The sequence below is a fragment of the Cygnus olor genome, chromosome 2 (genome assembly GCF_009769625.2).
Source record: "Cygnus olor isolate bCygOlo1 chromosome 2, bCygOlo1.pri.v2, whole genome shotgun sequence".
In the NCBI taxonomy this organism is placed as follows: domain Eukaryota; kingdom Metazoa; phylum Chordata; class Aves; order Anseriformes; family Anatidae; genus Cygnus; species Cygnus olor.
In genome coordinates this window covers 92,384,124-92,407,189 of record NC_049170.1, presented here as the reverse complement: position 1 = coordinate 92,407,189, position 23,066 = coordinate 92,384,124, and the positions used below count along the sequence as shown (strand labels likewise).

The window sequence follows — 23,066 nt, the reverse complement described above, 5'->3', positions numbered from 1 at the left end:
ACTGAAATAGTTATCTTCTGAAATCTACCATTATTATTATTTTAACAACTTGGACAATTTCCCAAATTGGAAGAAGTTGTTTTAAAGCTATGATTAATTTTTTCAAAGTTTCCAATTAAATCACAGCAGATACTTTTCCAAGTCAATTAGTTTCAATACTGCACATCAGTTTTCTCTTAACTAGAGTCAACGACTGCAGAAAAACAACACACCTGAACTTCTCTTAGATTTAGATGTTGTTTTGGAAATGAATACTAAATTAAAAATTAAAATGTGATTACAATTATGCAGTTATTTTAAAATAATAGTTGCATCATATTCTTTGATCTTGAGGAAACGTTTCACCATTATTTATCAAACAGCTTACCCTTATTTGCCATCTCTTATAAAGATTCTTCAAGCTATGATCTTAATATAAACTCTTGTATGGTATAACAAACTTAAGAGGAAAAAATGAATGTTCCTTTCACAGTCATTGATAAAGGCCACTTCCCACAACTAAAAGGTATAAAGAGGCAGTAGCTAAGAAGGGAGTAGAAAAAGAATATACATTAAATATCAAAAATTTTGCTGTGAAACAGAAATCCTGTCACTCTATATGTTCTGGACATTCTAAGCAGGTCAAACAGATCTCAGCTTACTACATGCCTGTGGATTAACTGTTAACTTCCACAGGCACTGCTACGATATGCAGCAGTTTTCTGCTTGCCTCTTCCTGTTACCCCAGAAAAACTTTCTTATCCATTTGGAAATGTCCAGGGAAACATACATGTTCTGTACACCTCATCATATGCAGTTTAAGCCCTGACTTTGCAAAAAAAATAAATAATGAAGTCTGAACCATAATCGCCTTGCATAATTTACTATTTTTCATAAAATATGAAAAACAAACAAACACAACTGAAAGATTCCACACATTTGTGTGTCATTGCACACTCAGCAACAGTGCTGTTGAAAAACAGCTGCTGGTTACTTTGACTTCCAGCTCAAACAATCCTTGAAAAAGTGATCAGCTGTTTAATGAATTTCACATAAATTAGAGTAGTTTCCTTCACAAAGCTGAGGCATTGGAGTAAAATATTCATACTTCAACAACTTCATCAGTCTCTCTCTATTTATGAAAAAATGTGTATCAGTGTATGTAAATTTTTCACTTCTCCTTGAACAGTCTTGCACCAAAACTTTGCACAACAGGTTGCTTTTATTTTTTACATAAAAGGATTTTAAACACACTTCAAACATCCCTATTTCTCAGAAAAAACAGGAGTGTATGACTGAAAAAAATGAGTTCTTTTTTCTTCCCCCGTTATTTAATGGATGTTCATTGATTGAAACTGTGGTGAAAGTAGAACTCTTTATTTACAGGTCCATCAAGTATGGTATGCCCTAATTTGATTCTGTCAAAATCTTCTAGATGCCACTGTGTATTTGAATTCATAATAGAATATGAAACAAAATAAATCAAAAAAAAAATCAATGAGATCCATTTTAACAGAATATGTTAAAGCATTTCTCAAAAGAAATGGAAATGAATAAAGAGGAAGCAAAGACAGAAGAAAGGAGTCACTCTCTATTAGATTTTGTTCTGTACTGAGGTTCATGTCCTTGCTGCCAGCTGGTAGGTAATACATTATTTCAAGTAAGCAACAAGATACATCTCTTGATCAAACGCTCCAGGACTGCAACAAAAATTTAGAATTCCAGTGTTCAAGTCACTGTTTTAAAGTATAGTCCCTGACTATAGTTCTTTTTTAAAGAAAGTCCCTGCTTTCTCCCCACAACCCTCTATTTCCTCAAAAAAAAAAAAAGTTTATGCAAACACATAATTAGCATAATATTTAAGGCTGTTGAGTATTACAGGCAGTCATCCATGATATTGTAGATATAAGACATACAAGTTCACATTGACTGTGCATGTCATCTGTAGATGTGATTAAACATGAAAATACACAGAATAATGGCTTTTTCATTTCACTTGTGAAACAAATGGCTGAATCAAAAGCCTGAATTCCTCTTGGCTGTAGAACTGATAGTTTCTGCCACATCAGAATCAACTGGCTTTCCAGATAGGGTTCATCTGCAAGCTTACCAATATTAGCATTCCAGGATCTCCATTTTCCTCATTGACCTAGCTTATTTCCATTAGCTATTACAGAATAAAGTCTCTCTACTGCCTCTGAAGCAGCCTTAAGTGCCATTCTTTGGCCATGCTTTCTCTGTTTGGGCCCTGAGCAAGGAGAATTACTACACAGAGCAATATGATTGCTCTTAGAACCTTTTAAGTCCAATTTCGAACTTCACCCATGCAATCAGATCTTGGGTTATCTGTCAGCTGCACAACAGCCTGCAGTGCCAACAGTCACATATATAGAGCTTGTCCCCAGAAGTGTCCTCAGCTCTTCAGAGCAAGTGCTTCCTTCTTCTGGGGTCTCAGCCCCAGCACCGTATGCTGCTCTGTCCCCTCACATTAATTACTTGCCTCCTAAAGCAATTTGTCTTCTTCCTGGGAAAACAGCTTCCCACGGGTAGCTCCTCACCTTACAGAAAGGAGAAAGGACAAGTCAGTTCTCCCCTGGGAGTTTATGTGGCCTCTTTAAATTCCTCATACATCCCCACTGGGAAGCTTCTCTGAAATATTTTCAAGACTCTGGAGTGTTCTCCTTTTTGAAAATGCTGATGCTATTCCTGTGTCTCCTTTCAAAGATTTTGTCACAGTTAAGACAGGCAGAGTTTCCCCTCTGGGTGTATCAATATTCCACTGCGCTGTCAACCAGGGAAGTTTCCAGTTCTAAAAGCATAAGCTACTCTAAAAAAGAGGCATTTGTCTTACCTGCCTGTTACTTTTCAGAAGTTACTAAACTCTCATACTTCACCGGTCTGCTAAAAACATTCATCTGATGCTTTTTTTTTCATGTTGATAGTACTGATTCTGTTTTCAGTTCTGTTCCACCATACCAGTGTTTCCTTGCCTGAAGTCTTATGGGTTCTGGCTAGGCTTGTTAGCAGGACTCTCTTGCATGAAGCAGGATTTTATTATTATTATTATTATTATTATTATTTTGACAAAGCAAAGTGAGGAAGCATAGTGTCCATGTACTGAAGTAGCTCTTGAGGAATAATGCCGGTCCAGTCAGGCTTCTCCTTATGAAGACACCTTTTTATCTGACTTCTGAAAACAACTACAGTGCAGAGACACCTGCTGTGGCTGTGCACAGAACTAGCTTCAGTCCCAGGAGGGTTTTTATGTCCTCTAGCTTCACATTGCAAGAATGGGACTCTACCCCTTCACCCCAGAGCTGGCCGTGGAAGCAATATATCCATACCCACACACATCTGAACTTGATCTGTCAGAAGGGAGATGAACTGGCATGAGGCTGGCCCCCTATTGACTGCAGCACTGCCTCCCACCCTGCACTAAAGTGTCATCACTTTGAGGGAAGCACAGTCCCCTCCCTGCTGTCGACAGATTAGCAAGAAGAGGGTTGTGCACTTATTCTTAGCCATAATGGTGGGAGAACATAAAAAAACCACTGTAACTGAGGGTGGAGAGCATTTTTTAGCTTCCAAACTCCAGCTGTACCGACACTGCAGTTTCAGATCCAAATCCCACAATTTTCAGGATATAAGTGGGAAGAAGGGGAAAGGAAGCTTCTTCCTTGGCATCTGACACATGCTGATAGATGTTTTCTCTATGAACATTCAATGAAGAAAAAATTAAATGCAATTGTCTGATAACGTCAAAGACTCCATTAACTTGCTACAAGACAGGATAAGTATTTCTGTGTCTTGAGGTCAACTACTGCACTGCAAATTGTGATCCAGGATAATTTAGCACAGCTATAGTAAGCTTAGAAACTAAGTACAAATGTGTTCAGATTTTTTTAATAGATTGACTTAAGGGGATTCTGAGTCCCCTAAAAACATATTATTTTGCTGCACTTCATATCACAGCCTAATTAACTCTATTTTAAAACACATAGATCAATCACATTTAGATTAACACAAAAGCTCTAAAACAAACAGGTTTTCATACACCTTATAAATGTTTATATATATCAGGATGTTTCCTGATGGAATATTCCTGTTGCTCTTATACACCCCCTGCTTAAAAAATAAAACATTAAATTAAAAACTTTCATCAAGATGTGAAATTGGGAAAAAAAAAAACATAGATAATCAGAAATTTTTTTGCTAGTTTCCAAAACTAATGCCAAGTACAAAAAAAAAAAAAAAGAAAATCTGGTATTGATAATATAAAACATTGCATCCTAAACTGAAGACGAAGTTGCTGTAACCTGTATTCTAGCCTACAGTCACAAAGGTGTTATTCAAAAAATAAAAGCAGGGTTTTAATTATTGAGTAGATGCTAGTTTGTTGTCTTTTAAACACAAGTGACAGTGTAATCTAAATTAATTTATTGGATCGATATTGAAACCGCTATGAGTAAGAGGTCTCCCTCCTATTCCTGTGCACAAAGCTAACTAGTCCTCCCACAGCCCATCATCAAACATTATGGTTTTGATCTTTGCTTAACCTGAGACTTGCCCAGAAGAGAACAAAAGCTGAGAAACCAAGGGCAGCAAATTCTGCTATAAGCAAAGACTTTTTGTATTTACTATGTGGAGCAGAAGACATCTGAAAATACAACTCATTTGATGAATGAGTTTTCCACATAGCTGCCACAGAAATTCTTTATCAGGTGAAGATGAAAACACTAGACAACAACTATGCAAGTCTGCTTGGTGTAAAGAGTGTCCCAAAGCCTTAGGTTCAAGGGGGAAACTTTCTCATTCCAAGAAATGTTGGGAGGTGCCACACACAGGCACTGCTACAAGTGCTGGTATATGGAGGAGACCACAGCATTCTGCTCTGTGAAGGCTGTGACTTGGATGAGGCCACGAAGGACGGTTCCTGAGAGACTGCCACAATTTCCAGAGGTGTTCATAACTGCCTGATTAACCCTAGGGGCCCCTTCTGCCTCCAATGATGGCTTAAAGCATTCTTATTTTTCATTGTATTTGGCTCCCAAACTTGCCTTGTACTTCTGAAAAGGCAAGGGGGAAAGAATACATCTATCAGGATACTTCAGTACAGATTTTCCTTGAAGAAAAGCCTGCAATATCAAATAAGAAAGATCAGTTCCCTGTAAAATGTTAATAACGCATAATAAAGATCTTTCAACCTTACGCTTCAAGGTCAAAACCAATGCAAAGATTTTAAAAGATTCTCTAACGTGTTGTAGATGTGGCTATTTTTTTTTCTCTCTCTCTCCTTAAGTGAAAAAGGACTTTAGGGTCCTAAATCCAAGGGTTTTCTCCCCAGTTTACAAAACCACATTCTTAATACCCAGAGGGCTCTTATTCACTTTTTTCCTAACCTGATTTATGAGGTCATTAGTAATAATGATTATTGTCAATCCTTCCAGTGCCATAAAAATGTTGTTAACTTCATTTAAAGTGAGTTCTATCACTTCCTCTTCCCTATCTATCCTCTAGCTTCCATTTGCATGGATTAGTAACATAAAAGAAAATCAGGAAGCTTTTCGAGCTCAAGGACTACAACTATAAATTTGTCTCTCAGAAGAAGTACATGGTTGCACCAGCAAGTTATAAAGCCAATAAAATCACTCCTAGTATAGAAAGTTTCACAAATAATTTTCAGGCATCACAGACATGTTTTTGAAAGTTAGGTGTATTTTGAGCCTTACTCCTTATGAAAATTGTAGGTCAAAATCCCAGACATAAATCTTAGTGACAAAAAGTACTAGTCTTTTTTGATACAATTTTAAACAGCTATGAGACGGGGATTAAGAAGACTTCCCAAAGTTAGAGGTGTTTACTTTTAATTAGCAGTTTCCGAAAACGGTGAACTTCTCTTTTGTACGTTTTTGCCAGTGGGTAAATCCTGCATTAGTTGCTACTAAGGTTGAAGCCCACCACCCACCACTACTGCAGAGCAGTGAGGGCACTACAATAACATCCTGGGTTTGGAACATCAAGCTGTTTAACGACCTCCTGACAGTACCCCTGCGGGATTCACAGATTTTATTTAAGCTCGCAATAGCACGCTGACTTACAGAGTTGAATTTTTTGTTGTCAAATCACATTCCATAAACCTCAAGACAGCCTTTCAACCCAGACACTAAGATCTAAATATAAATAAAGCATGGAGATGGGAGATGTTGAAGAAATGCAGTCACTCCTGGCAGGTTTCCACAAAAACCTCAAAGACATGCATAGCTGAGGGTAAACCCTATGTTTTCCAGATCATCTGAAATCTGCTCAATTTTTCTGAGTTTTCACTCCGAAAAATGAAGGCACAAAAAGGTTTGACTGATCTCACGCGAATTCAAATCACCGTTTTGAAAAGCTAAAGTTCTGACTAGTGAGTCTTTCCAAGTGATTCCTACTAAATAAATAAATAAAAACACCAACAGCTCAAATAATACACCATGCCTGCTTAAAAAATTCTTCACAATATGCAGATACTATAGGATATTATTCAGAATGATTTCAGCCACTAACCATTCACATACTTCAATATTCAGCCAGGTTATTCCACTGATTATCCGACGTGATAGAATTGAAGGCTAAAATTAAATATACTAACAATGTGAAAAATTGTGCACTCTCGTGGAATATCTTGTCACCGCCCTGTAGATATAGTCATCACTAGCTACAGGTTTGACTGAAAATTATTTTTTTTTTTCCAGAGAAAGTCAAACATTTCCAGAGGAGTGGTCCTGCCACATTTCCTGTAGCAGTTCAACTGTTCTATACTCATACTTGTCTTCATCAGGATTCTCTGAAGCCCAGACTGGTTGGAAATGTAGAGGTATCTTGCTACTGTATAGCCTGGAGGAGGCTAGACCACTTAGAGAGCTGAGGCCATAGCAGAGTAGCCAACAGCTCAATGCCCTAAGCTGCAGCTCCAGGGGACATGGCAGTAACTCTACGAAACAAACATTTTAAATTGCATCTTTCTTAGTTGGAAAAAAAGAAGAGAGGGGATGTGAGAAATTATATATTTGGCCATCTGATTTTTCCCCTAAAAATATCTCAAAGCAGTATGCTTTTTAGGGATTAGAAGGGCAGTGGAGATTAATTGAAATCCTTACTGCCAGAAAAACAACATCAACATGTAGTTTTATCTGCTAGACTACACCTATTTAATTCTGTCAGCAGATAATTCTTAGAAGAATTTCCAAAATATCCAAGGATATGCAAAATTGCACAGGCCAATTTTTCTGAAGGAAAAAGATGTTTTTACACTATGCTGCTATTCAATTACAGATTTTCAGACTGCTCTCAGTCTGAAAATAGAAATACTTCAAGCAGCTAAAAATAGAGAAACAATTATTTTGTTGTTTCAAGTTTCACTACTACATCTCTATAGTAGAAGTCAAAATATTTCAAATCTCTTTGAATGCATACATGGCGCACAGTACCTTTCTTACAAAAGCCACATCTTTTGTCACAGGTTTTCTATTGTCTTAATAAAAGAAAATGAAACTAAGAGGTATATCAGTAATTTACCCTACTTCCAAAAAAAAAAAAAAAAAATCAGCTAAAAGAAAAGAACTGGGGTGTTTGAGCAAACAAAGCAGTAACATTCCTTATAAAACAGTGGGATTAAATTGTTCCTTGATGCCTTGTGAAATACAGTTCTTCTGAAATACAGGAAACTAAAAATTTTTTTTAGCTGACAATTCCTGAATTATCAAATTAGCAACTAATGAAATGGTATTACTGTATCATTTTGCAGCCAGTTAAGCAGTAAAAAACAGAACATGAAGAGTGAATCATCACAGCACAACTGTGTTGCAGCAGATTAACATTCTTGCAAATGGCAATGTAGTGCTTCAATCCTGAAAGTATCACTCTCTATCACGTGCAACAGTGGAGAATCAAGGTGCCATAAGTACTTCTAGTGGCCATTAACAAACCCCTGACCAGCAATAGTGAACATGCCACTGAGACAAACTCAGTAAAGTTTGGCTATAACCTAAGCTGCTGAAAATCCCCCTAGAGTTTCGGTGACTTTCATTATCAACCCTCCTGTAATTCACCTCAGCAAGTTTTTAGCACACATATGAACGGATGCACATATTTTCATAAACAAACTGGATAAACAGGAGTTATATATTTTACTGCTTGATGAGGTGATAAGTTATGTGTTGAGCTGGTGAGTGCCAGTAGGAAGTACATGTGGTTTCTCAGTCCTCAGGCAAACCAAGCACCACACTCCTATTTCCCAGCAAAACTGACTGCAAGACGAGCAGGGACATTCAAAAGCTGCTTGAGTGCTCTGATCCAGGTCTACAATTTGGGCATGTGTCAGGAATTCTGAAGACTTGGTCTTGGACCTTCTTAAAAAATGAAAAAGACTTGCTTCCACCTGGTGGGGATGATGAAGTTGATAAAACCAGTCAGGAGAAGAAACATGCATCTCTATATTCAGCCACCAATAAGGACTAATAAGGGATAAGGCTCCACCCCTTACTGAAGTGACCTCAGTGGACCACTGCGATGATCTCAAATCAGCAAGCATTAGGGCCATTTTTGTTATATGTTCCACTATCCTGACACACTGGCTCTAAAACTGAAATAGTTCATAAACATACAAACACCTTCCCTAAGACATCACCATATCCTCAGGTCTCTTGGGAAATGTTGCAGCACTCTTCTGCTTCCATGATGCCAAAGTAGGCATCTTCAGAATTATTTGATGCCTTCATACAACAACTGGACAAGAGACTAGGGAATTTTTTCTCTTCCCTGAGCCCTTTACATGGAAATGCCTTTCATATTGGCATCACCCTAGCTGCAAATGACAGGCAGATTCTCAGAAATGAAGGCATACTACTTGAAACAAATCTCAGGTTCTTGGCAAACGATGCTGATTTATTCCTTCTACATTTCTGAAGCACCCTCCAAACTAACATGTCTGAGACACTCTCCAAACTAATATTAAGTATAAATTTCAACAATGAAAGTGAATGACTTCCTCACCTCACATGAGTAAAACAACAACAAAAGCAAAAGTCTTCAGAAAGGCTCACATAATTCAGTGTAGACCCATCTGTCAGCTGGCTACCTGTAGCCATAAGAAATGATTATTTGATGTGCTATCATTGACTTCCATTGGCCAGGCATTCCACCCAACACAATATGCTACGTTTTATTTTAAAGACTCAAACCTGTATGTTTTTCCTCAGTTTTATTTGATAAACTTAAATCATTTGAAAAATATTTTGGAACTGAACCTTGATGAGGAATCAATAATCTTACATTCAAGTTATGTACTTATAATCCTTCCTGATTTAGAAACATCAAGATTATAAGACAGAAAATTACTATTTCCAACTATTTCTTAGGAAGCAAGAAAAAAAGATCTATGTAAGGTGTTTCACACTTTATTTTTAACATGAATAAACCTGAATAACTTGATTCTGTAGTGCTGCTCTCTTACATGTGAATTCTGAAAGCATTAAATATTTTGTATCAGGATGACATAGCTAGTATTATATATAGACAATTATTCATTGGGTTCATAGTCCTCTAGGGCATATTACACGTCTACATGGTATACCTGTCTGCTAGGCCTGATTTTTTTTTTAAGCCAGCAAATGAGTAAAAAAAAACTGAAGAAATCCATCAACTCTCAGTTGAATACATTTCTCAGAGGCTTTTACAAAGAATGTTTTATTCCCATTAAGAGCTGACAGAAATATATACCTCATAAAATTTTTGCCAGATAAAAAGCAGTCTCCTCTCCTATCCCCTCAATTTACCATATAGGCAACTGCTGAGTCAGGCAGAAAATGATGTTTCAAAACAAAAATGATCCAGATTCACAAGAAGGAAAAGAGAGACCTGCAGAATGTGAAAAAGATACATAGCTTGGAATTGCAGTTTCTTGTTCCACAACTCTATGGAAAGTTTCTACTAGATATGAAGAAAGGAAATGTATTCTTTATACTGTCCTTCTGGAAATAAATGCATGCAGATCTGGTAAGAGGATGTTTTTTCTGCCTCCCTGTTTTTTTCCAAAGTCCATATAAAGATTCTCACAGAGCTTCATATCATAGAGGAAGGCCAATGTAACCATAAACTCAGTAAAAGCATTTCAGTATGAAGCTGCATGAAGCTACTGTCCTTTTATAGGACAAACGATAACAGTTTCATTTAAACAGTCTCAACGCTTTGGCTAAATAAATCACTTCTCAACAATGATATTTCAACCTACTTCTGAGCATTTTTTTTACTAGAGGCTCTGTTACGTTACGGAAATCACCTACTGGCTTTTGCCCTTATACCTTCAGGAATGTGTGACATGGCACGAAGACAACATTTTGCTCCTTATGATATTCACATACAGAAAGGTAAGTACATCACTAGTGATCATGACTTTCTGTCTACCAGGCACCTCCCTTTAGCCCTGTCGCTTATAGATGCCGAAGTGGTGGCAAAACCCAGACCCATTTTGTACTCCCTGAAGCAGCACAAGGAGACCTCCTAAATTCTTTCTAGAGGCTTTTGTGGTGCATCATCATCTCCAGCTGCTCACAAAAGACTTGGACAATAATTTAGGAACTAATATTACTCCCTTTTCTATACTGGTCACTGTAAGCCATTATACAATTGCTATATACTTGCTCTGTAAAGGTAATGCCTTTCACACCTGTTAGGTGAAACACGGTCCTGCAGGGGGTCTAGGTGTGGGGGTCTAGGTGTAGGTGTCTTTTTGACCTTTCCACGTCTTCAAACATGGGCCAGAAAACAGTCTGATGTGGATAAACCTCAACAGCGAAGACAGGATGGGGTCTTGTCAGAGTCAGGCAGTTACTGCACATTGTTTAGTCCTGAATTTCCTGAGAAACTATTGCGTATGTGAGAGAAGAGAAAAATCAGTGAGTGGTAGGTTTGTCATTAGCATGGAGAAGATGGTTAAAGCTGCTTGGGGGGCAGGGCAGAAATGAACAAAACCAGATCCTTGTTAAAGTGTATGAGATGGGGCAGTGGTGGATGGACTAGATGTGGCATTATGCATCAAGAAAGCAACCATGGTGTAACTGCTGGTAGTGATGGTAAATGGCTCCGAGAAGTTCAGATGGTAGCACACAAAAACCACCGTCTGAAGAATTTCTTCTTCTGTGCCTCAGCAAATTACTCATGTGTCTTACTCCAACATGATGTCAATATAAACATCAGAACAATTAAGTTTTAGGAGAGCGAAGCAAGGAAATCCTTAATAAGCATCTAATAGTGTAAGGCGGTGGGGTTCTGTTCATAGCTACTAACCACTTGTCTACTGACTTGCATATGTAGTGTGAAATGGTTTCCAAACCATATGAGTAATCAGAGGTACTGTTGCATGGAGCTAAGCCGATGGAGCTAAGCCTAAGGAGCTGCTCTGGGACCATCTCTTTTTGCTGAAGTGGGCAGCAAAACCAGAACAAACACAGGAGTAAAACTTTCGTTGTTTGCTCGCTGGTCCCAATGGGACTTCCCTTTGGAGGGAGAAATGCAGCAACCCTGACCAAACCATTCTTGCAAACACTAGAGAAGGCTGGAAATTTCCTAACGAAAACGTGCGTGCTGGTCAGCCATCCCAGCTCTGGGGAGCCCTGAGCCAGCAAACACCAGACCAGCCAAGTTTTATCCCTGTGGCTCACCACATTTTCAGGGGCAATGCCACCTCTAGTGCACAGGAAGACTCCTAGTGTCACTTTGTATTTAATGCCATCTCTTCTTTGTATGCATTGACAGAAAGCAAATATCTAAATTAACAACACTTACTGACTTCACAGTTAGCACCTACTGAATAACTTACTTATTGGGCATTTCTCCTGCTTTGCACAGGACATTCCAGCTACTGTGTTTCAATATAAGGGATATGAATTATGTGTTCTAATATTATTTGTTTCATTGTCAGTCTGGTCAATTTAAAGAGAATGGAATTTGTTTTTTAATATCCAAAAATTGGTTGCTGCCCGTAGTCTGCAGGGCAACATGAAAATACATCAGAAGGCAAGGAGAATGACAGAGTCACTCAATAAAAAAATAAACCCAATCTATAAATGTTACTGGCTGTGAATTTTTGCACCTGTAAGCATCCTTCAGGATAAGTTAAATATGCTAGAAGGTGATTGACAATTTTCATCAGTCTTAAAGACTGAATAATTTAAATGCAGGGCTTCTTCTCATCTAATACAAAGTGCTGAGTACAGAATCCTAAACAAACACTGTAGAATGTAAATCTAGTCTGCAGAAAATCTAAAACGGAGGAAACCATTTAACCCAAGGTGAGCCTGTACACTCCCTGACTGCAGCACAATCTGATTACTGGGAAAGCAGCTGGACAAGCTACCCTGACTGCAAAAGAAAAAGGGATAGGGAATGTTAAACTCACCTAAAAAAAAAAATAAAACAAACAACAACAACAAATAAACAAGAACAACAAAAATCCAAATGCCTGTAACTCTGCTGGTGTTATATGATTACCTGTGTTTACCTTGACTCTCAGTACAGTAAAGCAAAAAAGTAAAGTTCCTCATGGGACCCAGTAGTCACAACTTTGCTGAATCTATACAGCTAACGAATTCACTAAATGACACTTCTGTCATTTACAGAAAGCCTCAGAAGTACAAGAAAGTAGCACAATAAATCCTTTCATTTGGGAAGGAGCCTCCATGCACATGAGTAGGCCAGTTGTGTTCAGGAATCAGTTGGTGCCAAGGAACCTGGAGATACACTTCCTTCAGTGTCCCAGAAGATTCTATGTTGTACGAGCTGCTGTTCTACCTCCAAGGACCAGTCCTTTCCAAAAACTTTCACATAAGCCAATCATCTTATTCTCTGTTCCCTGCAATATTCACAAAACTGAATCTGCATAATTTCATCTGCAAATTATGAAAGTGCCTTTTACATGGGTATTCTTTAACATCAGCACCACTGTCATCATGCAATCATACAAATTAAGTTCTGTGGTGGAATACCCTGGGACTTAGCCATCTCACTCTTTGTTTACAGCCTGCTCAAGTGTTTCTCAAACAAAACAGCTCACTGTGTCTGTTCTCTATCTCCTTTCTGGGTTGGAAGTACTGTCACTTCTTTCTGCACTGGATGTGAAATAAAGAAATTGTCCCTTTGCAGCAACCAAACTGCATCTTACAGTATTGTTTGCAGCCATAATTACCCATCTAAAATACAAAGAATGTCTTTTCATAAAACTGTGCCAAACCTCCAAGACTTTGTAACACTCAGTTTTTATTTTTCTTTCTCTGTCTTTTCTCCTGTCTGCAAGACACTTGCAACTCTGACATCTTTCTTACAGCTGAAACACCTGACCTTCAGCCCTCCACTGGGCATCGTACCAATAGTGGTAACACCAGGTTTCTTTGGTCTTATAATGTGATTTGACACAAGATGTAGATTGATGTGACAAACTTTTTATTTTCAGAGAAATATATCAGTATTGTAACTAACAGCCCACCTACTTATTGGGCTAGGATTACACATTCATTTTAAATTTTACTACAGTCTGCTTAAATGTGGCCTATATTTTTGGTAGCACAATCCTGATAGCTTTACAGAAAAGCCCATCTAGTACAGACAGCTAAAGGCTAGAAATATGCAACCTGTCCAAATAACCCTATTTTTATTTTTTCCAGACGTCATTCTCAGTAGTAATTCTGACAATCCCATTCCCGCCCTTTTCTTCCCTTATCCTCATCAAACTGACAGTCTTTATAATCTAGCTATAATTAGATATAAATGGCTAATTTCAACAGCTACGCTTTTGACAAACATTCAGAAGAGAGCATTTGCAAGTTTCTCCCAGGTTTGTATTCAGTTTGCAGCCATAGGTGTTCTCTGTCCTTCTTGAGAAAGAGGTACAAAACTGCTGGTCAGACTTCTTCCAGGAAAGGGAATTAATTTCAACCAACGTAACCTCCTATAAATAATGATATGAACTTTTACTTACTCATTTTCTGTCCAGACTAACATTCATTTATGTAACATTCAGGTTCTTTTAGGAGTGAGATGGATAAGACACTACCCCCCCCTTTAAATCACCCTCTTTTAGGACACTGCAATCTCCTCCCAAGACATTATCGCAAATAACAATATTCTGTGCTTGCTGCTTATGGAAAAAAATCTTCTGTTCTTCTATCCTGATTTTCATAAAAACACATCAAAAAGCCTGATAAATTCTTTTGAGGATCAGAAGTTGCCTTAAGACGAAAACTGATTTATGTGCACTTTTGTAATACGTGAAACATCTCTGACAACATTAACTTTAAAGCACACATTTAATGAATATAATTACTGCTTAAATAACTATAATAACTAAAGTATGAAACATTTATCTGATTATGAGATTTTACTGAAGCCAATAAAGCTTGTCTTTTTCTTTTCAGAATGTGTCACTACATTTTTCTTCAGTTTTTAATCCAGATGCAATCTGGCATGACAAAGACTGCTGGCTTCCCAGACACAGTCTGATAAGCCAAATTCCATGCTGGTTCAAACCCTGCTTCAACAGAAGAGTGTGGGTTTCAAAGACAGCATACAACAGCTCCTGTTGTTGAGAAACTTCTGAAGAGAGATGAATCACCATAACCAGAAAAAAATTACAGATTACTGGGATTTCTTTTATGGAACAAGGATCTCAGCCGTTTCTATCTTTGCAGTCATCTACTGCATGTGTTTTTTTGGTGTTCTTTCTGATATTACATGAATTCATTGTGGTCAGTTCCTGCTTTTGTTGCTGATATATCAAATGGTTTTACTGCCATGCACATAGCACAATCCACTGAAAAGAATCCCTCTGTGAAACCAATCTTTTCTTATGCTGCCTTATTTCCATTCCTGATAATGGAAGGTGTGGGGGAGTTGTTTGGTTGTTGTTGTTGTTTAATTAACTTTTCTCATTTGATTGCCACAGCTTGAAGTTCTTTGCTCTATTGCAAATGCAAGAACAAAATAAAACAGTCATACTCTGGTCCTCTCTATTTCAGCTGTGCAACTGAGATGCATTGCCACTACTGCCAAAAGAATTACCTAGGATCAGATACATGAGAATAAAAGATAATAATCTAAGCATAAATCTAGACCAAAAATCAGGCTTACCTTCACATAAAAGTTTCTGATAACATTGCAATTGACAAAGCAAATTTAGCTCAATATGTATGGGTACAGATAAGTATGTATATAGGCTACGCTTGTAGCTGCAAAAAATGTGAATAGATAGAGACAAAACTTGTTTAAGTCTCTAAGAAGAGAAAGCAAGTGGGGAAATCAAATTGAAATCCAGAACACTTTCACAAGAATATTCTTTTGGATCATGAAATACTCTTTTATATATGCACATTCATGCAGACAGACTTACTAAAAGCTAGCTAATATTGCTTCTGTCAGCACCTGATACAACAGCAATATGTGTCTTATTTGTCAAGGAAGATGATTTTTTCCAGTAAGTTAATGTCTTCAATTATAGTTTATCATAAAATACTGCTGTTAATATTCACTCTGAGCAGAAGAATAGCTCTGATTATGTCTACATCCATTTGATTTTTCTCTACACACAGAGTCCACATTGACTTACTGTGCTTGCTGATGATTAATAAAAAATGAGCCCTGGGTACGGCTGTCTGTATCAAGCTTACATTTAATAGCAACTAAACAACTTTGAGACAATTGAAAAAAAAAAAGTCAAAATGATATTCCTAGCCTCCCTAGCAGAAGATAGCGGCAATGAAATTGGAATCTTACTGAAAATGCTCAGCTCTAGAGTCACGTCACTCAGCTTAATCCTTAAATCATTAGGGCAAAAGATAAGAGCAAGGTGTAAAGTACTGGGGGGAGGGAAGGGAGAGGGTGGGATTAAAAAAAAGAAAGAGATAGTAATGAATGCTGAATAGTACTTCAGCATCTGCTCAGATGAAGCAGATAATAGGACAGCAGCTGATACAGCTAGTGAGTACACAACTTCAGGGACTACCCCATCTTTCTCCTGCCATTTCTCTATCACATTAAGGGGCAACACCTTCAAGTGACTTGGAGAAGCCCAATCCTCCCCAGAGGGCTGGAAATGTACATGCTGGAAATGAAGAGAAAGGAAACTCATTCAAAAAGAACAGAGCAGAGACAATTTACACAAAGTTGGAGAGTTACAGTTTGATCAGACTGTAAGCCTTTAAGACTATGTCTAGGAACCAGTACACAATTCTGAAAGAAGAGCAGTACCCCTCCCAAAAGACAGTTCTTCTAAATTTAGAGGCTTATCATCCAAGCTGGACACAGTCCATCTGGACATTAGACCCCTTTCTCTACCACCATCACCATGGAGGCTATTTTCTTTAAACATGCTGAGGCTTTACATAGCACCCTTTGTGCCTAAATTTTTAAAGCAATTAAAAAAGTATTATTTTCAACTCCGGAACAAGTAAAGTGAAACACAAAATTAAGTGACCTGTCCAAATCAGCTTCTCATCTTGCACACGCTTAGTGCAAGCTAGTCAAGACTGGACAGAATTATGTGCAAGAGAAAGTCGGACACAGACACACAGATTACCCTTGAACATGCCAGCAAAAACACTGCCAGCAACATAAAGTTATCAGCACAATGCCCAAGGTTAATAGCTATGTTGAGAAACAGGGACTAGCAGCCGCTAGAGCACCACTTTAACACAACCATGTTTTGAAAACGTACAAGAAACATTTGTTGTGGCCGTGGCGTCCATGTAAACCCACCCATTCTGAGACACAGCATTAATTTACCTGCAGGTAGAGCTCAATATGGTTCCTGCATTTGTGGGGTCAATCCTGTCTGTCCCACATCCTTTCCCTAGCTCCCTTTCTAGAAGCTATCGAAAGCTAGCACAGAAGTTTCAAACAGAAATGACTGCATACAGGATCAAAGCATATACTCGGAATAATGCCTATTTACCTGACTGAAAGCATGGACTATTCTTGTTTTAAGTTGTATAACATTTGGTAATTTTAATTACCCATCCTGTTTATCTATTCATATGAGGAACCTTATCTCCCAAGTACTCCTTTCACCCCTAGTCCCCAGCTAGGCTCAGGCATTCTTCCTCAAGCAACAGGGAAACAGAGCACAAGAATGCACCCAAAGACCTGACACCCCAAGCACTACCAACCAAGTGTCCACTTTCATTTATCCTAATTTTATGGCAACAAAATCATGTCCATCAGAGGGTCTTATAAAACAGCAGAACCAGAGCAGAATCTCGTTTGATTCCCTGATGCCAGATAGGATGAGAGCCACTAGAAACATTAGCTTCTTTATAGAATGTGCTCTGTCACTGAGAAATGAGATTTTAATAATCTACTCTGCTGCTACTTGCCAGTACTTAATTTCTTGCAACTCTGAATGGGTTTTTCAGTTATTTTTGGTTTACACATACAGAGTAAAATTCTTGAGATGTTAGGAGACATCCTACAGGAGTTCACAGTCTGTTAAATATTTCAAATGATAATTATTAAAATAAATTTCTGTGGCTTAGTAATAGGACAATACATCTCAATTTCTGCTCAAAGTTACACCCAGAGTCATCTCTCAAAAACTGAGCCAAATACTGCTCCAAGTTATTCCTCTGCAACGCTATTTGAACATAACTGGAAACAAACTTTAATGAACATGCTAAAAATGCTACTTGACAAGGTATCTAAGCCAGGATCAAAGTTCCAAAGGTGGAGTTACCCGATGGTAACCTAAAGTAACACTGCACATTGTCAGTTTTGGAATTTATATGACAAATATGGCAGGAGTGCTCCCACCAGAGAATACTTGTTAGAGAGAAGTTTGTTAAATTGCTATAAATCCAGTAACACTATTTAAAATGCAAAGCCAACATGCAACTGGCTCAATCCTACTTCGACTTAAAAACAAAGATAATCTATACTATAGACACTAATGGTAATAAAGGAGTTCTGGACTTACAGCAATACAAATAAGATCAGGGTATGGCTCTTGTTGAGGATCTTGCAGGGCAGATGGCTGAATTATATATATTTTTATTATAACAGAGTGCCTGAAATGATTCATTAAGCTGGTGTCCATTAGGGATTAACAAACAGATGCGTGACCACATTTGGATGGTGTGTATGTTTGCTGTTGTTATGTTAAAAAATAATTGAGAAAATTAGGAACTAGACAAAAAAATGAAACCTTGGAAATTATACAAGTAAATAGGAACAGTGCTGGCCAGCGAAATCACAACAGCAAGCACAACAGAAGCCAGCAGAGAGCAGCATTAAGATTCATGATCCCCTATTTCTTCCAATGTTATCTCAAGTTTCTAACCATTTCACAGAAGTGGCAGCAGCACTTGTGGCAAGATGAGGACAGGCACGTGCACAGAATCAGATGCAGAAGGGAATGGCTTGAGAATAATCCACAGTACACTGACGAGTACAAATGAAGAAATCCATGTTGGATGAACCAACATGGCAGAGCACATCCTGGGAAGAGCACTTCCCTGGTTCAGTCTGTTTCATAGCAGTAAGCAGGCTAGACAATGCCATCAAAAAGGTGAAAAAAAAGACAGGAAAACAATGAGGGTGGCTGGAGTATAAAAAAGCAAACATCTTGGATGTTCCGCAGCGTCCCAACATTTGAAGAAAAAAGGTGACATTCAAAGCTGAAATTGAGAAGCAACCCTCAGAGTGGCATCCCTCAAGCCATCCTCCCACAATTTAGCATCCAACTGTGTGATTGCTGGGATTTTTATGAGATTTTGCTGCATGCAGTTCTAATTAATTTAAAAGTTGAGGGCTCAGAGAAGCACATACAGTGCTTCTCTAGAATATGTAGGAATCAGATTGCAAAAAGATCTTCCTTGCTTTTACACGTACACACTTTACAACAGTTTTGGGGGTTGTTCAGCCTGTAGAAGACAATGTTCCAGGGAGACCTTCTAGCAGCCTTCCGGTACCTAAAGGGGGTCTATAGGAAAGCTGGGGAGGGACTCTGTGTCAGGGAGTCTAGTGATAGGACAAGCGGTAATGGCTTTGAACTAAAAGAGGTTATATTTAAACTAGATATAAGGAAGAAATTCTTTACTCTGAGGTTGGTGAGGCAGTGGCACAGGCTACCCAGAGAAGCTGTGGATGCCCCATCCCTGGAGGTGCTCAAGGCCAGGCTGGATGGGGCCTTGAGCAACCTGGTCTGGTGGGAGGTGTCCCTGCCCATGGCAGGGGGTTGGAACTGGGTGGTCCTTAAGGTCCCTTCCAACCCAAACCATTCTATGAGTTCTGTTCTAGCACGGACACATGTCATTAAAGAGCTCCCCAATATGCATATTAATTATTTGTTTTTCATTTTTTCTTCATTAACTTGGCCAAGAACCAAAAATGCAGAACTAAGCTTGACAAAAGTTCTTCTCAGATATACAGAAAATAAAACACAGCAACAGATCTCAGCCTTGTATATAAAATGTAAAAATGATGGGAATGTTGTACTATTTGTGTTGCCCTCATCACTTAAGCTGTAGGAACTCCAGGGGCTCTAATAAACTTTATGAATAGAATAAGACTATTTTCTAGTTTGTGCATGCCAGCATTATCACAAGATAACCAACATGCAATGAATGCTAGGGACTGGGAGTAGACCTTAGCAATGGGCAATAAAAATCTCTGTGGCTTCCCCTCTTATACCAGGAGGGGGAAGGGGAGACCAAGCCAAGAACAGAAGAGGGCATTGGCAGGAAATGAGTGCATTACATTAACCAAAATGCTATGCCCTACGCGATGCTAATGGAAGATCTTACTGTGTTCCCCTTCCTCAAACCTTGCTGTGCGAGAGTAGCAGCAGGGCTTCCATTAGCACAGGATGGGGCCTCCTTAGCAGTTTTCTCAAGATTTTAAACACAAACTAACCACTCTGCGTTTTTGTCATGCAAAATTAAGATTTCATGAGTCAAAATGGAGACACTAATCCCAGATCAGTTACCTGTAACTGAATTAGTGAAGTATGAGTTAGCTCAAAATGAACAGCACTGACATCACTGGCTGCAAAAATCCCTGCTTTAGTATTCACTTCAGCATGGTCTGTTTGACACTTTGTTTTTGCAATTACTCTCCCCTTCCAACTTTTAGCACTAAGACTGAGCTTCACAGTCTGTTAAAAACATGGCATTGAATCAAACCTGTTTCATGGAGACACCTCCATTTCAACAATGTTTTTTGTGAAATCATTTTTCAGGAACACAAAAAGCAAGCAAATATTGTAAGCTAGGATGCTGGAAGCCCAGGAGATCTGGCACCTGAGATCTGGCTGAATGAGCAATATAGGATGTAAAACTGTGCAGAGAAAAAAACAGAGGGGTATCTGAAGTCCTACCAAGCAGTCCCTCACACTACAACCAGGATTCACATGCTTTCTATTTGAAAAGTGAAACACATTGGCATTCAGAAACCAGAATAATGCAGAAACGTTAGAAAAGTATGATTTATCTTATGATACCTAAGAGATACAGAAATAAGAAGCTTTAGGGAGGTGAGACAAAATGGCAGCAGCATCCCCCAGCCAACTAGAGCCTGCCCTTAAGCAGTAAGCAGCAGCAGATGCTCAGGCTGACTCTTTTGTCCTGCTGCTTTGCTTGTCCTGTGATGTGCCAAAGCACACACACGTGAAAAAAACAGAGCCAATTCCTTGGTTTGGGTCCTGCCAGTGCAGCTCCACTACCTGCTCCTCAGGCTCCAAAACAGGCCATTCAAACTGAATTGTCAGAGTATCCCTAAGTAAATATCTTCTCATGGTTTGGAAATTAGAGGTGGTGATAAATTCACTGATGATAATTAATAAAGTTTTACTCTGCTTAAATTGCTCAAAGTAGCTGTAATTGTACCTCAAAGCATTCTGACAATGGAGTGCAATAAATCAAGTTAAATATACCAGGAGAGCTGTGGTATCAGGTGGCATTGTTTTAACATTTACTGTAATAATAATTTGAATGACAGCACCAACTGACCGGAGAAACAATGTGGAGTTGAGTGGCCCTTGAACAGCAAAATAGCACTTCACTTCATCAAACACTGACACATCACAGCCATCACTTATATTCCATCCATTGTTCAACAGCAACAGGAAGAACAGACAGAGACATGAGGGAAATAAACAAGTGGAAATTCAAATTGTGTCTTTCTTTCCCCTCTCATTCTGCATTAGGCAATTGCACTAGGCGACATGTCACATTTTATTTTCAGCAGGGAACACAGTTTTTACCTAAACTAATTCAAAACTGCAAACTCGTTATGACTTACTAGGTACCTAACTACTCCGTGTATTCAAACCCTATTTTTACTGCTGTAAAAGATCTGTATCAAACACCACAAGAAGGACCAGTTGGATTTAATAAAAAAGAGGAAATTCACAGTCAGCAAACAACCTCCTCCTCCCCTGACTTTGGAGCTGGGTGGGGAAGGGAGCAAAGAGGAGGTAGAGGATTGAAAAAGAGGTCTTTTTTTTTTTTTTTTTTTTGAAGTACTTAGATCTATCATTGACATCTGGGGAGAAGGCTGGGAGGGACAATACAGCAGGGTAAGGAAATGGATTGGGATTTATAACCTTTTTTTAGAGGTAAAAAAAAAAAGGCAAAATTAGAAAAAGAGACGCTGTTCTTGAAAACATTTAACACAAAGATCACTAGCTTCATTAGCTTCTTCAGTTTACAACACTTTTCTGATGAAGTGCCATAGGGCCACTTTCTATGGCTGCTCCAACAAGAGCCCTTTACAGCATTTTCTTAGGTCATCTTTCATTTACACTGGAAATGCAGACGAAAAGAACATTCATTTACCATATGAATGGTAATGGCACAAAGAGTACTTTTCAAAGTTAAAGTTACTAAAGGTTTGAAAACAACATATTTCTCTCACACTTCCCTACACCCAAAGACAAAAAGCATGGGAATGAAATCAGAAGCAGGTACCTGAGCTGCAGAGCATTACTAGAAGTACTCTGGCTGTAAACTCACTGTCTTCAATGGGGACTGTAGTTCTAAGAACCAGTGAACATTAAGCTATTTCTAATTAGTAATAATTTATGAAAGGGGAGTTTGCAAGAGGTAGAGTGCCGAGTCCCTCGAACATACTCTAGCTGAATTCAAAGAGCATCAGATGCTGTAGCAGCAGGCACACCTCCATGCATAATTTGTCATAATGGCATTTCTCCAGCAACCAGCAGCACCGCTCTGTGGGCTGCTCTTGCAGGCAGCTGGAAGTGCTGCTGAAGAAGTGGCCTCTAAAAAGTCGGTTGGGCATGGCAGCTCCCCTGAGCTGAACTCTCCCAGCACTGCTGGTGAGTACAGCAGAGGGGCTTTTCATTCCTGTTTGATGTCATTTTAACCTCTGAATTAAAGACAGACTTTGTGGCGTGGGTGCCACATGAATCCCCTTTGAACTTAGACTTAGAGTTGAAGTAAGAAATGAAGTCATTTAAGTAATTCCCCTGGAATACAAGCCACTTTCTACATGAGTTATTAAGTCTTTTCAAGTCACTTGTAGAACACAGCTGGAAGTAAAATCTGTCCTTCTGGGAGATATTTTAATTGCTACTGATGCTGGGAAAGACACTGAAACCTTTTGGGAAAACTGAGAGTAAAAGTCTACTGGGAAAGACAGCATATAACATGAAAAAAGAGTGTCTCATAACAGCACCCATTTGCAGCAACAGATAACACTTCGGAGCAAAGAACGTGGACAAGCAAATACTGTAGTATAGAGTAGCAGTTTGTCCTTGACTCATTGTGCTTTTCACAACATTTGAGTACCAATTATGTCTTTGAAAAGTATATAAAAATATAGTAAGAAACAGAATAAAGAGATGCTAGCTTAAATTTATGAAGATATTAATAAAACCAATTTTGCCTTGAGATGTCTTCATCAAGAACTACCACCTCCAGCAGTAGTTACACAAATGTATACAACAGCAAAATTTTGCTGGAGAACTTGAGCCAAATCAAAGTACAGGGTAATTAGTCCTGTAAACCAGAGGCCTTATTCAGCATCCCTTGCACAGTCAGAACTCTTGC

The 23,066-nt window shown here is 38.6% G+C and overlaps 1 protein-coding gene across 22 annotated transcripts in view; it reads right to left on the bottom strand.

Annotated features, from left to right (window-relative positions):
- The window catches only part of LOC121065899 (poly(rC)-binding protein 3-like), a 514,190-nt gene that overhangs the window by 326,130 nt on the left and 164,994 nt on the right, over nucleotides 1-23,066 (bottom strand). The gene's annotated exons all lie outside the window — the stretch shown is intronic.